The following is a 13,873-nucleotide window of genomic DNA, read 5'->3' as shown; positions in this document are numbered from 1 at the left end:
TGTGGGATTTTCTGCCTTGATATTTTGGGATATAGGGCTGTGTGGAAGGGCCTCTAGAATAAGGGATTTCTATCTTTCCCTTAATAATGAAGAACATGCTATAATTTATTTGTAGCCCGCATTGGGGGACGGCAAATAAGGCTGCTTACAATAGGGTTTGGGAATGAAAATGGTTATAAGAAAAGTCTTTCCATTTCAATTTTAAAGAAGTCATACTTGAGGTTGTGTGGGATGAGGGGGGAGGGAGAGTGAGAGAAAGAGATCATGTTCCTATTTCATTTAATTGCCAAAAATGTCTGCTGCTTGACTTCCTCCTGCAGACGGATGTGTGCTTGACAGAGTAATGATGAATAATGAATGTCAGGAAGAGAATGAAATCCTAGACAAGAAAAGCTGCACAATGTTGAGTCTAGTAACACAAAAAAAGAATTTGTGATTAAGACCCCCAGGCAGATTTTGGAGCCAAGCAGGTGAGTGTGTGTATTTAACTGTCCTTTCACATCTAACACACAAGGCTCTTCGGCAAGCCATGGTGTGGTTTTTGGCCTTTGGAGTGGTCTATGATTCATGGACCATCTGAACTGAGTTGTAAGGCCTGAGTACACTCCTATGAGTAAAACAAGGCATTGAGGCATCCTTGCTCCTTTGCTTACAGATTGTGACTCTTTGAAGGGCTAGCTGGAAGGATACATGGTAGCAAACTGTTTAGCATCCTAATATCTATATAAATAAAAATGTAATGTTCGTTTGTGATACCATCAGAACTCAAAAACCACTGGGGGAATTGACACCAAATTTGGAAACAAGACACCTAACAACCCAATGTATGTCCTCCACTAAAAAAAAAAATTGATTTTGTCATTTGGGAATTGTCGTTGCTGGGATTTATACTTTACCTACAATCAAAGAGCATTCTGAACTCCACCAATGATGGAATTGGGCCAAACTTAGCACACAGGGCTCCCATGACCAACAGAAAAAACCTTTCAAATAATTTTACACTGTTTTTAATTATGGGTTTTGTACATAATACTTGCTGAATTGAACACTATTTGTGTCTTAATATTTGCACTAAAATGTGTGATGCAAGGCCAGAAAGTTATTTTTGGTCTTTACAATATGTTCTGTCTACTTGATCTTTATGAAACAAATTATGTTTAACTTTTGCACCATCAGGTTTTTAGCAGTAATCTGTTTTAGCTTTGTTGTAAATCAGTTTAGGCTCAGTGCCAGGATCAGCGAGGCACAGATAACATAAAAATCAAGCAATCCTTAGCTTTGATTTTTCTTGTGCTATGAGCTGTTTTCCTATGTTTTTTGAAAAATGTTTTCAGCAGTAATGCAATCCACTTCTAGTCACAGAATATGGCTCTCAAATTGTTATTACCCATAAGTAGAGGAAAGAGTGAAGCAAATTAAACTCTAAGAACCTTAGTCAATGAACCCATTGAAACTGACTTGAGGTCTTTCTACACAGGCCCTAAAGTGCATGATAGGTAACGGGTATACCTGAGGCATCTAAATGATGCCTCAGGTTAACCCGGATTAATGTGGAGAAAAGTAGGATTTCCTCATTTACTCAACATTAATTTGACACCTGCAAAGATACAGACCTTAAGGTCCAGATCTTTACAGGTGAGGAGGTCAAACACGACATCCCCCCTTCCTCCCAGCCCCCCATTCCCCCCCATTAAAAACCTTATCTGAGGGGCCTGCCAGAAGTGCAGACCCCTCTGAAGAGTATTTCTCATGCATTCCCAGAGGTCAATCCCCACAGCCATCCTAGTTGTTTGGGCTCTGAGAACTTGAATGAGTGAGAGGACACCCACCCCTTGCCCCAGCCTCCCATTTTCCCCTAAAAAACCAGCAACACAGGTCCCTCTGCAGAGTACTCCTGATGCACAAAAATGACACATCAGAAGGTAGAGAGGAGAAGCAAAACATTTTGGGGGGAAATGAGGTCTGGAGGGGGGCTGAAGGTTTTGTTGGAAGGGTTGTTGGAAGGTTTGGAAACATATGGAACAAACCTTCCAAGGGTTGTTGGAAGGTTTGAGGACATATTCCTCAAGGAACTGGGTTAAAATTACCTGGTTTCTCCTGATATTTTTTACCAGTGTAGATGGGCCCTAAGGAAATACCCAATAGTTGTTCCCAACCATGTTAGGATACCAAATATTTATCTTCAGCTTTTAAAACACACGTGTGATTAATAATGTGCTTCAGGCAAGCCCTCCCTATAGCAAAAAAAAATCACTTTCTTCATGTCTGTATTTGATGCAAGAAAATTGCATGTCACAACTGTGTGCACATATATGACTGTGCTTACTTGTACCTACAAAAACACATGGAATCTCTAGTCTGTGACATCTTTGTTAACTCTCTTAATGTATAATACAGTATCTGTTTTAAGTGATAAAATCATACCACAACGTATACTCAAGAGGCACCCTTCAACACTCGAATAAACCATTTCCCATGACACATTTGGAACCAATGAGGGATATGCTAATCAGGGATGGGAGAAACATTGCATTTTCTCTGTTATCAGAAATGACATTTAAGTTGCTTTAAAACACACACACAGAGAGAGAGAGAGAGATTAAGGATAGTTAGACAATGCAAATGAGTGCACATTTTCAAAAGAGATTTGAAAAAAAGCTGATGTTCAGAAGCAGATGTTCGGCCATCAGCAGAAGTTTCACATTTAAGTGTTGTTTTTCAAGTGAAGACGTGGTGAAGACCAATGTACCCCTCTAGCCCTCCACAGTTGCTCAATACTGATTTAAAGCTTAGGGCCCATCCACAAGGTACCTTTGTCTCAGGAGCTCCTGGTTCAAAATGGTGGCCAAACAACGTCCCCTGAAAACATGGGGGGGGGGATCATTTTCAGTTATGGGAATATCCCAGTTCTGGCCAAAAAATGCAGGTATTCAAATCTCTGTATGTCCCTACACTCAGAAAATACAGGTTTTTTTTAATGTTGGTGTGTTTTCAGGTGATACATGTTGGTTCCTGATTGGTTGTATTCTAAAAACATGGTATAAAGGATCGAGGCTTTATTTGGGAAATAAAAAAAATCCCAACGCTGTTCCACCAATATGTCAGGGAATGCGAGCTTATTGGGGGGAATTAAAAATCCCAAAACTGAACGCCACTTGTGATTGAATGTGAGGCTTCTGTGATTAAAAGCCCCAAATCAAAAATCTGTAAGGAAAGCTGGAACTTTCTACTGGCCGAAAAACCTTTTTGAAAGAACTCTCTGGCCACCACCAAAATTAAAAGCACTGATAAGCCCCTGGCTTACTTGTGGTATTTTAGGAAAGAGCGTGTTGGATTAGCCCCCAGGCTTGTGTTCTGAGGTAACACTAAAAGAAGGTTCTTTAAATTAAATGCTGCCACCATAAAGCTCTTGATTACTGCAGGAATCTGCTTTTAAAACTTCAACCACTGAGGTACACATGAGGCAGGTGTTGTGAACAACAAAACAATGATGTTTATTTAGGAGAACAGGAACAATTCGGGTATACAGCTTAGCTGTTTCAAAATAATGTCTTAGAAGCATGTGGTTACTTTAAACAGTTCAGACTTAGTTACACATGAAACATTTCTCTCTCCCTCCACAGAAATACTGACAGGATTGCTTTCTGAAAGTAATTTCTAAACTCTCCACACAGACAGTCCTTGTCTTTTGGGATCTGTCTTTCCACTCCCCAGCTATCCTTCCCAAATAGTTGTAATCTTCTCACTAGCTATCTCTGCTAGCCAACTGACCAATTTCAGATCTCTCTCTCTCTCTAACCCTCTTCACCACTCCCAACTCCTAACACCTTCTCCCTTTGACACCCAGGTTCAATCTCCCTGACAGGGTTTCAAAGCCTCCCCTTAAAGTCATTTTTTTCTTTTGCCAAGTTAGGCTCCGCCCACTCTCACTCAGCCAGTTACAGTCCTCCCTCATTTCCCTCCAAAGCTGCTCTTTCTAAACATGCCCAATTCAGGAAATGAGTATCCAAAATGGATCCCCCCGGCACCCTTTCCAAAATGGCTGCCAAACTCGTTCCGAGGCACAAGTACATGACCAAACCTGTCTGGATAGACGGCTATGCAGCCTCTTAATGCTAATAAAAATGATGAAGTTCTGTTCATGGCTTGAAAGTGTCAGTTCCTGTATAATGGTGTAGCCCTGACTTTGAAAGTAGTGGTTCTATTCCACAAACTTTTTTGTGTGTCACAAACTTCATTCAATATGTGGAGGATGAAGTTTCACTTCCCAGGACAAAGTTTTTGCTCTCTAGTCAACTTTCACCATCTTTTCAGGATAAAAACAATGAGGAAAAGATATGTATAACCCAGGAAGAAAACTCATACAAATGATGTGCATATACACATCTGCACATTTAAAGTTCTGCTTTTTTTTAAAAATGCCAAAATTTCCAGCAGACTCCTGTGGTAGCCATCTTGTGGGCTTCAAAATCCCACAATAAAGCAGGAAATCTGGATGTTGCAGGCAGAAATTATGGGACCAACATGTCTGTGTGCGGACCTCCACTTGGTTCCTGGGTTTTTTGCTGCTCATAGAAAACCCACAATTTGGTACTACCTGGAAGCACCCTTAGGAAGCACTCACATGTTTCTACTTTACCTTCTCAATTTTTGTTACATAAGGGTCTATATTTAAATAGGGATATATAGAATTGAGGCCCCTTCTACATTATCTCTTTATCCCAGAATCTAATCCCAGATTATCTGCTTACTCTAGATAGTGGTTCTCAACCTGGGGTCCCCAGATGTTTTTGGCCTTCAACTCCCAGAAATCCTAACAGCTGGTAAACTGGCTGGGATTTCTGGGAGTTGTAGGCCAAAAACATCTGGGGACCCCAGATAGAGAACCACTGCTCTAGATTATCTGGCAGTGGAGACACATATATTCCAGTTTAAAACTGAAAATCTGGGATCAGGTCCTGGGATATAGGGTGGTATAAGAGGGGCCTGAGTTGTGGCAAAAAAATATCTTTTAGCGGGGATATAAATCTCAACAGTAGGAAGATGAAAAATATTGTTACTGTTACACACAATAAACAAATCACTTGTTGGTTGTGTAGGGGCCCATCCGGACAGCCCCTTTAATGTGGGAGTTCCTGCACTTAAAAAGGGGGCTGTCCAGATGATGTCCCTGAGAAACACAAATAAATTCACTACAAACCAGGAAAACCCTGGTTTGTGGTGAATTAATTAGTTAGTGGGTTTACTCCATGCCTTCTTGGGAGGCATGGGATAAACCCACCACATCCGCTGTCTGGACTGCCCCCTCAAAAGATCTCAAAAGTAGTCAAAGGATTAAGCCCCAATCTGACACAACCACATGTTGTTTGACTGCTTTTCCTGGCATTCCTAACCATTAGCTACACAAAAACTGCTGGGAGTTGTAATTCAACAACCTCTAGTTTCCACCCCTGCACTAGATCATAATTAGAGCTGAAGATGAATGTATGAAATTCTTTAGTTTTATAGGAAGTAATAAAATGGCAGAGAGCTGAAATACTTCAGAAGAATGTGTTAAATTATTTTGCTTCTCTAGCTCACAAAAAAACATTGTATGCGGCAAAGCACCCTTCTTTCCCTGCAAAGAACATGACACATTTTAGCTTGCTGTAAATGTTTTGGAGCTCGATATATTTCACATTTTTCTTTCTAGTTAATTTTCTGAGGTGGCTGAAAATTGCAAAATTATTATTGAGGTTTCCAATAACATATCCACTGTGCAAAAGCCTCCAGACTCATCAATAATAAATTCACTTAATCCAAGAAAGTATAAAAGCAAATGACAAAGTTCAAACCACAGGGATTTGACCTCTACACTCGAATGTGACCCTTTCTATAAGGGCAGGTCCTGCAAATTAGGACTTGGAGCCTTTGACCACTCATTATTTTGTCCAAGGAAAAGATATAGCAATTAAAATACTGCATCTTGTTCCAGCCTAAAATAATAGGAGATACACAGCTATTTATCAAGATACTACTAGTAATGGTGTTTTTCATTGGGTCAGTGTAATTATTCATCTTACAACTGGAAATGAGCTCAAAATGTTCTTGCGAGTTTTAGGACTAGCTATAACTAATTGAAGTTTGTTTGGATTAACCAAACAAGCCATAACAGAAAATGTATGTTATTTAAAAGTGAAATAGGTTTTTCAAGTCTCTTTCCCTTCAGATTTGAAAAAGGAGATGCAAGCATATAGACCCAAATGAGACTCCAGTACCAGTTTATAATGCTAAATCACAGGAACTGAACCATAATTAAGTATGGGTTGTTGTAGGTTTTTCCGGGCTATATGGCCATGTTCTGGAGGCAATTTTTCTCCTGGCGTTTCGCCTGCATCTATGGCAAGCATCCTCAGAGGTAGTGAGGTATGTTGGAAGTAGGAAAAATGGGTTTATATATCTGTGGAATGACCAGGGTGAGACAAAGGGTGAGACATAATTAAGTATGTTAAACAAGGACATTTACAGAACCCAGAACAGGTAAACTGCTTTCTAATGAGCTGTAGGACACATCCAAACTAATCACTTAGCATGGATTAAAGGCATTTTGAAAATGCAGTGTTTTCATTACAGATGGTGTGAACATGTGCAAGAATGTGCATTAGAGGCCTTAAACCAGGATAAGCAAAATCACAGTACTCTGAAATAGGACCTGTAACCAGTAGGGCTGGGCCGTTTCGTTTCGTTAATTCGTAATTCGTTAAAAATTCATTATTTTTTTTGTTAACGAAGCGATAACGAACCATTCTGGAGCAACCTAAAAACGAAACGAATTTTTCAATTCGTTTCGTAAATGCTTCGTATTTCGTTATGTATTCGTTTCGTTATTGGTTTGAGGTCGTTTCGTTATTATTTCCACATGTCTGGGGCAAGTTTTATAGTTGTTTTTTGTTTAATTAGTGAAAAAAATTATAATACCACACCAAAAGTTAACAACAGAGGGAGAGGGAAGCTTCAGAAGTTTTTTTAGCGTATTGCACAATCGCGGCCGCCATTAACTAATCGATTCGTTATTGTTTCGTTATTGTTTTGTAATTTTTTTTACAATTTACGAAATTTCGTAAATATCGAACTTTTTTTAAGGAAAATTTCGGAATTCTTTTAAATATCGAAACGCAAAAACCCCCAAAAAACGAATCGATTTTAGAAACAAATTTTTCCGTTGTTACCCAGGCCTAGTAACCAGCACATCAGTGGACATAGGTGTAAACCACATTGCACGGAGAAACAAATTAAGGGATGGATGCTCCAGCAATTCCCACATGTGCACTGGAACAAGGTTCTTTTGTGGGGGGGAAACCAAATCCTCCAGGGATGCTGTATTTTCTACGTAGAATTAAGTAAGAGCTGGACTCTGCAGAGCATATAAGTAACACACAAGACTTGATTTGGTACTTGCACTTGATGTGTGATCAGTTACACATTCAATTCTTTGCCAAGTTCATCCTGCATTATCTGGTCAGTGTAGATGCATCTATAGTTTCTGGAATTGGAGGGGAATCCTGCATTTGATGAGGCCCATAGTCACAGTTCAACTCTCAATTCAAATAGAAACTTTTGATATAAGAGGTCTATGTCTCTTCAGGCTGGATTGTATTCAGAGGAAACAGTTGAGATATTAAAAGGTTTGAAAACCAAGTCATCTTTAAATGTCTTAGGGCGCTTCCAGACAGCGTCAAAATTCAGATTAACTAAGTGGTTTTACAAATCACAGGGCCTGACAGAAAGTCCAGACACAGACTTGTCAGTCCTGGGAAATGGTTCCCCGCCACCCTCACACCTTCCTTTGTTGCTGATTTTACAAATCCACAAGATGGATGGGGGATGGGGGACATCCAGCAGAATTTGGGTTTCTTTTATTCTCTCCAAGATGCAATGGATTGTATACATGCTCATGTGGATATCTCAGTACACACAAGCAGATTTCTTATTCTCTCTCCTCACCCAACTATAAATTCAAGCTCTGTTTAATATCACAAAGGGGTGGTTTCAATTGTAATTGCTTTCCAATTGTGCTTCGGTTTAGCCATTTGTGTGTCAGTGGCTACATTTGTTTGTAGCCCAGATCAGCTGTTTCAGGATTTTTAGATGTGCACATGCACTGAAGCAGTCTACACACCAGTGTATAGGAATGAAGCCATGTGTTTTCCTTGACTGCAGGGATATACAGTCATGTGAATATGCACATTTTAAGCTGAAATCAGGTTTTAAGCACATCTTTTTAACAAGTGTTTTTTCAGCTGTTAATCCAAATCAGCACACATTTTCATGAACTGTTATTTAGCCATCATGGCCCTTTTTGTCCCAGTTTCTTCCACATTTTTGGCCTGTGTAGAAGAGCCCTTAAGGGATGTCATGAGGAATGGTGGAGTCCCTGAGTCAGTGCCAGTACCTGTGTCATTGGCAGCCAGTTTTTGGTAAGTTTTCTGAAAAGAGCGCAAATCAGCTTTCCTCTAAAAAGAAAGTAAAGTTCTAGCTTTTGTAGAAGCTAAGCTATGGAGCAAAATATATTATTTCAATTCTATCTAATTCTTATATAAGAACTATATATACTACTGTTTTTCAGCCAACCAGTCAGGGCAAATTTGGAAACTTCAAATTTAAAATTCCAGAGTTAGAAATTTATCTGTGCATCATATGCACTGATCATAGCCATGCTCATGACATCTCCCTCAACAATGTATGTCAGAACAGCCTGACAATGTGTTACTGGAAAGTGTTAAAGTATATTTTTCTATCTTCCTTAAATGGACAGCATTTTTCTCAACTTGGTAGCCTCATTTTGTTTGCATTGGAAGTGCAGAAGGGGGTGGTTAAAGTGTGCACATATAAGCAAGAAATGGGGAGGGGGCATAAGAGCTTCATAATGATCACACTTTGTTTTTCATATTATAGTATAATCCTTACTTATCATCATCATATTTAATTACTTATTAATCGCCCTCCATCTGAGAACGCTCTAGGCGATTTACAGCTAAATTGTAAAAGATAAAATACATACATACAGAAATTAAAAATTAACAGAGATCGAATGCTCTAGTAAAAAGCCAGGTCTTAAGTGCTAGAGTAAAAGACCCTAAGTCACGCATGGCTCTCATATAGGGTGGCAAGGAATTCTATAAGGCAGGGGCAGAAATAGAAAAAGCCCTGCGTCTGGTCCTTTCCAAGTGCACTTCTCTAGGACCCGGTATATAGTATAAGTCACGTTATCCCTTAATAGGATCTAAAAACTTACTACATTCAAATTGTATTGTAGTCAACATTCCAAATGTGAATCAGCACAAATTTGGGTGCAAACAAATTAATACTTAATTGAAACAAGACAGGGATACAGTAGAGTCTCACTTATCCAACCTCCACTCATCCAACGTTATGTATTATCCATTCCAACACAGTCTGCCTCCCGTTTTTAGGTTTTAAATTAAAAAATGTATTGCTTTTATCATGAGCAAAAGATAAAGCAGAATAGAAATGTGAGGGAGGAAGAGGAGGAGGAGGAGGAGGAATATGTTATTGGATATGCCTGAATGCAGTAAACATTTTGGTTTAATATGACTTTCTAATTGCTAGACTGAAGAAATATGAGCCTTAAGGACATCATCTGTAAATATTATGCTTTAAGAACACCAAATTCTATCCTAATTATGATCTCACAAGCAGGGCCGTAGCCAGAAAAAAATTTCGGGGAGGGTTGACAATTTTGGGAGGGGGGGTGAAAATTTCGGGGAGGGTTGAAAATTTTGTGGTGGGTGGAGTTGAAACCTGCCTCCTAGCTCACGCTGAAGCAAAGAGCACAGCAGGGGGCAGAGCAACCTTCAATAGCCTGCAGCTCCACCCCTGTCAACCACCTCCACCAAGTCTGGCCCCCAACTTGGTTGCTTCACTACATAGGCTCTTGCTGCAAGTAATGACAGTGTGAATAAATTGTCAATATTTGCTTGAGATAGTGCTTACAGTTCTGGAGGGACTCTTAATTTTTTGCATCTCATAGACTTAGCATGGAGATTTGGTTAACCAGTTAAAATTCATGAGTAAACCAGTTTTTTTTAAAAAAATCTGAAACATTTCGGGGAGGGTTTGAACCCCTAAAACCACCCCCTCGCTACAGGCCTGCTCACAAGGTATGAAGAACTGAAAATTCAATTCAATTTGGCTAAACAACAAGAGAATTCCACCCACAACCACCATTTGCTTTCAAAGTAGGCATAATTAATGAAATTTATTGGTAAGTACAATAACGGAACAGGAAGAACTACTAAAGTCTCAGCTGATTACAGAATAAAAAAACTTGATATCTTGCATAGTTTTCACTTCTTTTAACACTTGTATCATGTGGTATATGAAACTCAATTTATAAGAAATTGGCCAATAGAACTAAATAGAAATGGGAAGAATGCCAAATAGATACTTTTCATTGATTTAGTATGATTGCCTAAATTACTAGACCAGGAAAATGTGTACTGAACTCAAAAAACAAGCAATCCAGATATGGAGACAAAAATACAGAGCAGGTTACTTTCCATTGCTACAAAGTTTATAGATGTACATGTGTGAGCCCATCCAGACAGGGCTTTAAAGATGGGAGTTCCCGTTTAAAAAAGGGGGGGTAGCTAGACAACGTCAGTGCTAAATGCTCACTGAATCACTACAAAGGAGAAAAACTGGGATAAAAAGGTCCCCTTTTACCCCGTTTCTGGCCAAAAGATGTGCATCTTCGTATGTCTGTGTGAACCTACATTCCAAAAAAAAAAATGCTTTCCTTCCCATCCCCCATGGAGATTGCTCCAGCTGATGTCGCCTTTTAAAAAGCTCCAAACAGCTGATCAGTATATTCGGCTGTCAAATGGACACACAGCTGATTTAAACAAAGCAAGGACAGAGAACCATTAGAACTCTCTGAAACTCTACACTGTAATATCAAGCAAAGCTTTAATAAATGATTAGGGAAGGGTGAAGTCTGGCTGAAGTTTTTTTTAAAAAAAAAAATCACTCTACTATTTGCTAAGCTCCTGGTAGCTGCTGAGTGGCTGAATTTGCTGACCACAAGATCGGTGATTCAAATCTGGGGAGCGGGGGGAGCTCCCGCTGTTAGCATCAGCTTCTGCCAACCTAGTAATTTGAAAACGTGTGAGTAGATCAATAGGTACCGCTTTGGAAGGAAGGTAACGGTGCTCCATGCAGTCATGACCTTGGACAACATCGGCTCTTCGGTTTAGAAATTGGGATGAGCACCACCCTACGGAGTCTGAAATGACTAGACTTAATGTCAAGAAGAAACCTTTACCTTTATGTACTGAGTGTCGCAGCTTAAAGTAGTGTCACCTTGCTCAAGACACCAAACCACACAAAGGCAGAAGATTTTGTAGTTTATTGAAGAAAAGAACAGTCTTAAATGCAAAGGTAAAGTTCCAAAAGTTCAATAGCAAACAACATGAAGCATAATCCAAAAGGCATCATACAGTGAAGACATCTGCCCTTGTGCTGTGCTACTTCGCTGCTGAATATGCATGCCCATTGTGGAACACATCTCACCACGCTAAAACAGTGGATGTGGCTCATAATGAGACATGCCGCATTATCACGGGATGTCTGCGCCCTACACCACTGGAGAAATTACACTGTCTAGCCGGTATCGCACCACCTGACATCCGCCGGGAAGTGGCAACCAATAGTGAAAGGACCAAGGCAGAGACATCTCCAGCTCATCCCCTGTTTGGGTATCAGCCAGCATGTCAATGACTTAAATCCAGACATAGTTTTCTAAGATCTACAGAGACACTCGCTGGAACACCTCAGCAAGCGAGAGTCCAAAAGTGGCAGGCTCAAACCCAGAACCTCAACCATTGGCTGATACCAAATGAGAGACTCCCCCCTGGGCACACAGAAAACTGGGCAACTTGGAAGGCGCTGAACAGACCGCTCTGGCACCACGAGATGCAGAGCCAACCTTCAGAAATGGGGCTGCAAAGTGGAATCCTCGGCATGCATGTGTGGAGAGGAGCAAACCACTGACCACCTGCTGCAATGCAACCTGAGCCCAGCCACATGCACAATGGAGGACCTTCTTGCAGCAACACCAGAAGCACTCCAACTGGCCAGATACTGGTCAAAGGACATTTAATCAACTACCAAACTCACACAGTTTGTATTTTCTCTGTTTGTTTGCTTTGTTCTGTTAGAAATGTAATATATTTGACTGGCTGCCCTGACACGAGAAATAAATAAAATCATAGAAACAAGATTCCATGACAGCATGACAGAGTCCCAAGAAGCCAAGAACATTGCCCAAAAGCCAAGGCAATCCAGAGAAGTTACCAGGTTATATGCAGAAGTTGCACTGACAAAGATTTGTCTTCAAACACCCCGTTTAATATACTTTCCCAAAATGAACGCATTCTGTTGATCGTTAACCTCCCTCTTGTTAGCAAGCCTAGCACTGCAGCAAACTTTGTATTGTAAGCGATCCTCCCAATCTAGATCTTCAGAGCTCTCAAGGTCGGATAGATCATTAACAGCCGGAGAACTGTCAGGATGGGTGGCATCCTCCTCCAACTGCACCTGGTTAATTTCACTAACATCAGAAACATCATCTGAAACATTCCTTGCCATGGGAAGCTGAAACTCCTCATTTTCCTCAGAAACAACAGGAACATCTGCATGAATTTGAATCCCATCATCTTCTACCTGAGGCTCCAGCTGAGCCACAACACTGAGCCTCATACGTGTACATGCGAAAACACTTGAATTTTTTATATTAAGCTATGTGCATGTGCACATATACAAATCGGCGCATAACCGTTTGTTTTTTTTAAAAAAAACTTCTGCTGGATGTCCCCCCATTTTATCCCGAGACACAAAAGGGAGGCTAGTGAGGATGGTGGGGGCAGAAAGCCCAGGATTGGCAGGTCCGTGTGGGGATCTGCTCTGAGGTCCTGCTTTTTTTTTTTGCCCCTCTTTTTAATCCCATTTTTTGGCACAGTCCGGAAGCATGCTGTGTATAACGGTTCTGTCACGCACTGGGCCTATAACAGCTGTCTTTTTTATAGGACGTATACTTTAAGCCCAGCAGGAAGCCAGGGTGCCTCAAAGAGAGGTTCTCAGGGATTTTTCTGAAGTAATGGTCTTTAGAATCATAGAATCATAGAATCAAAGAGTTGGAAGAGACCTCATGGGCCATCCAGTACAACCCCCTGCCAAGAAGCAGGAATATTGCATTCAAATCACCCCTGACAGATGGCCATCCAGACTCTGTTTAAAAGCTTCCAAAGAAGGAGCCTCCACCACACTCCAGGGCAGAGAGTTCCACTGCTGAATGGCTCTCACAGTCAGGAAGTTCTTCCTCATGTTCAGATGGAATCTCCTCTCTTAGAGGAGTCTTTAATGATACAACAAAGTCTTTATTATGGAAGAAACAACAAATCTTCAATGGTTCAAACAACACTCCAAGGCTTTCTTAGTCTAGTTCTCAATGGACTGATACCTGACTTTAATTAACTGTACTTTCTCTGTAGGAAAAAAAACCCTATTTAACCTCTCCCAAGCTGTTTACTATCTATGCCTCATCGGTGTGGGTCCTACTACCGATTCCAAATGTGTCTGGGTATTGAGTGGACCTACCAGCCGAGGCTTGTAGATATTTCAGATGGAGTTCCGTGGATCTGTAGTGCTGTCCTCCCTCAGAGAATTCTTTGAAATCTCAGGGTTCTTTTCCCTCTGATTGCTGTGAGGCTGAGAGGCTGTGAGCTCTCGGCCAGTGCCTTGGGACCCTTTTCCTGTAATTTCTGTTTCTGTTTCCCCGGATGTTCTTGAGAAAAGAAGCTTTTCTATGGGACGA

General features: G+C 40.6%; 1 protein-coding gene across 2 annotated transcripts in view; it reads right to left on the bottom strand.

Annotated features, from left to right (window-relative positions):
* KCNT2 (potassium sodium-activated channel subfamily T member 2) overlaps nt 1-13,873 on the bottom strand; it is a 349,979-nt gene that overhangs the window by 272,826 nt on the left and 63,280 nt on the right. The window lies entirely within an intron of this gene.

Source organism: Anolis sagrei, chromosome 4 (assembly GCF_037176765.1).
Source record: "Anolis sagrei isolate rAnoSag1 chromosome 4, rAnoSag1.mat, whole genome shotgun sequence".
NCBI lineage: Eukaryota > Metazoa > Chordata > Lepidosauria > Squamata > Dactyloidae > Anolis > Anolis sagrei.
The sequence above is the reverse complement of the archived record's forward strand: the minus strand, read 5'-3'. Positions and strand labels throughout refer to the sequence as shown.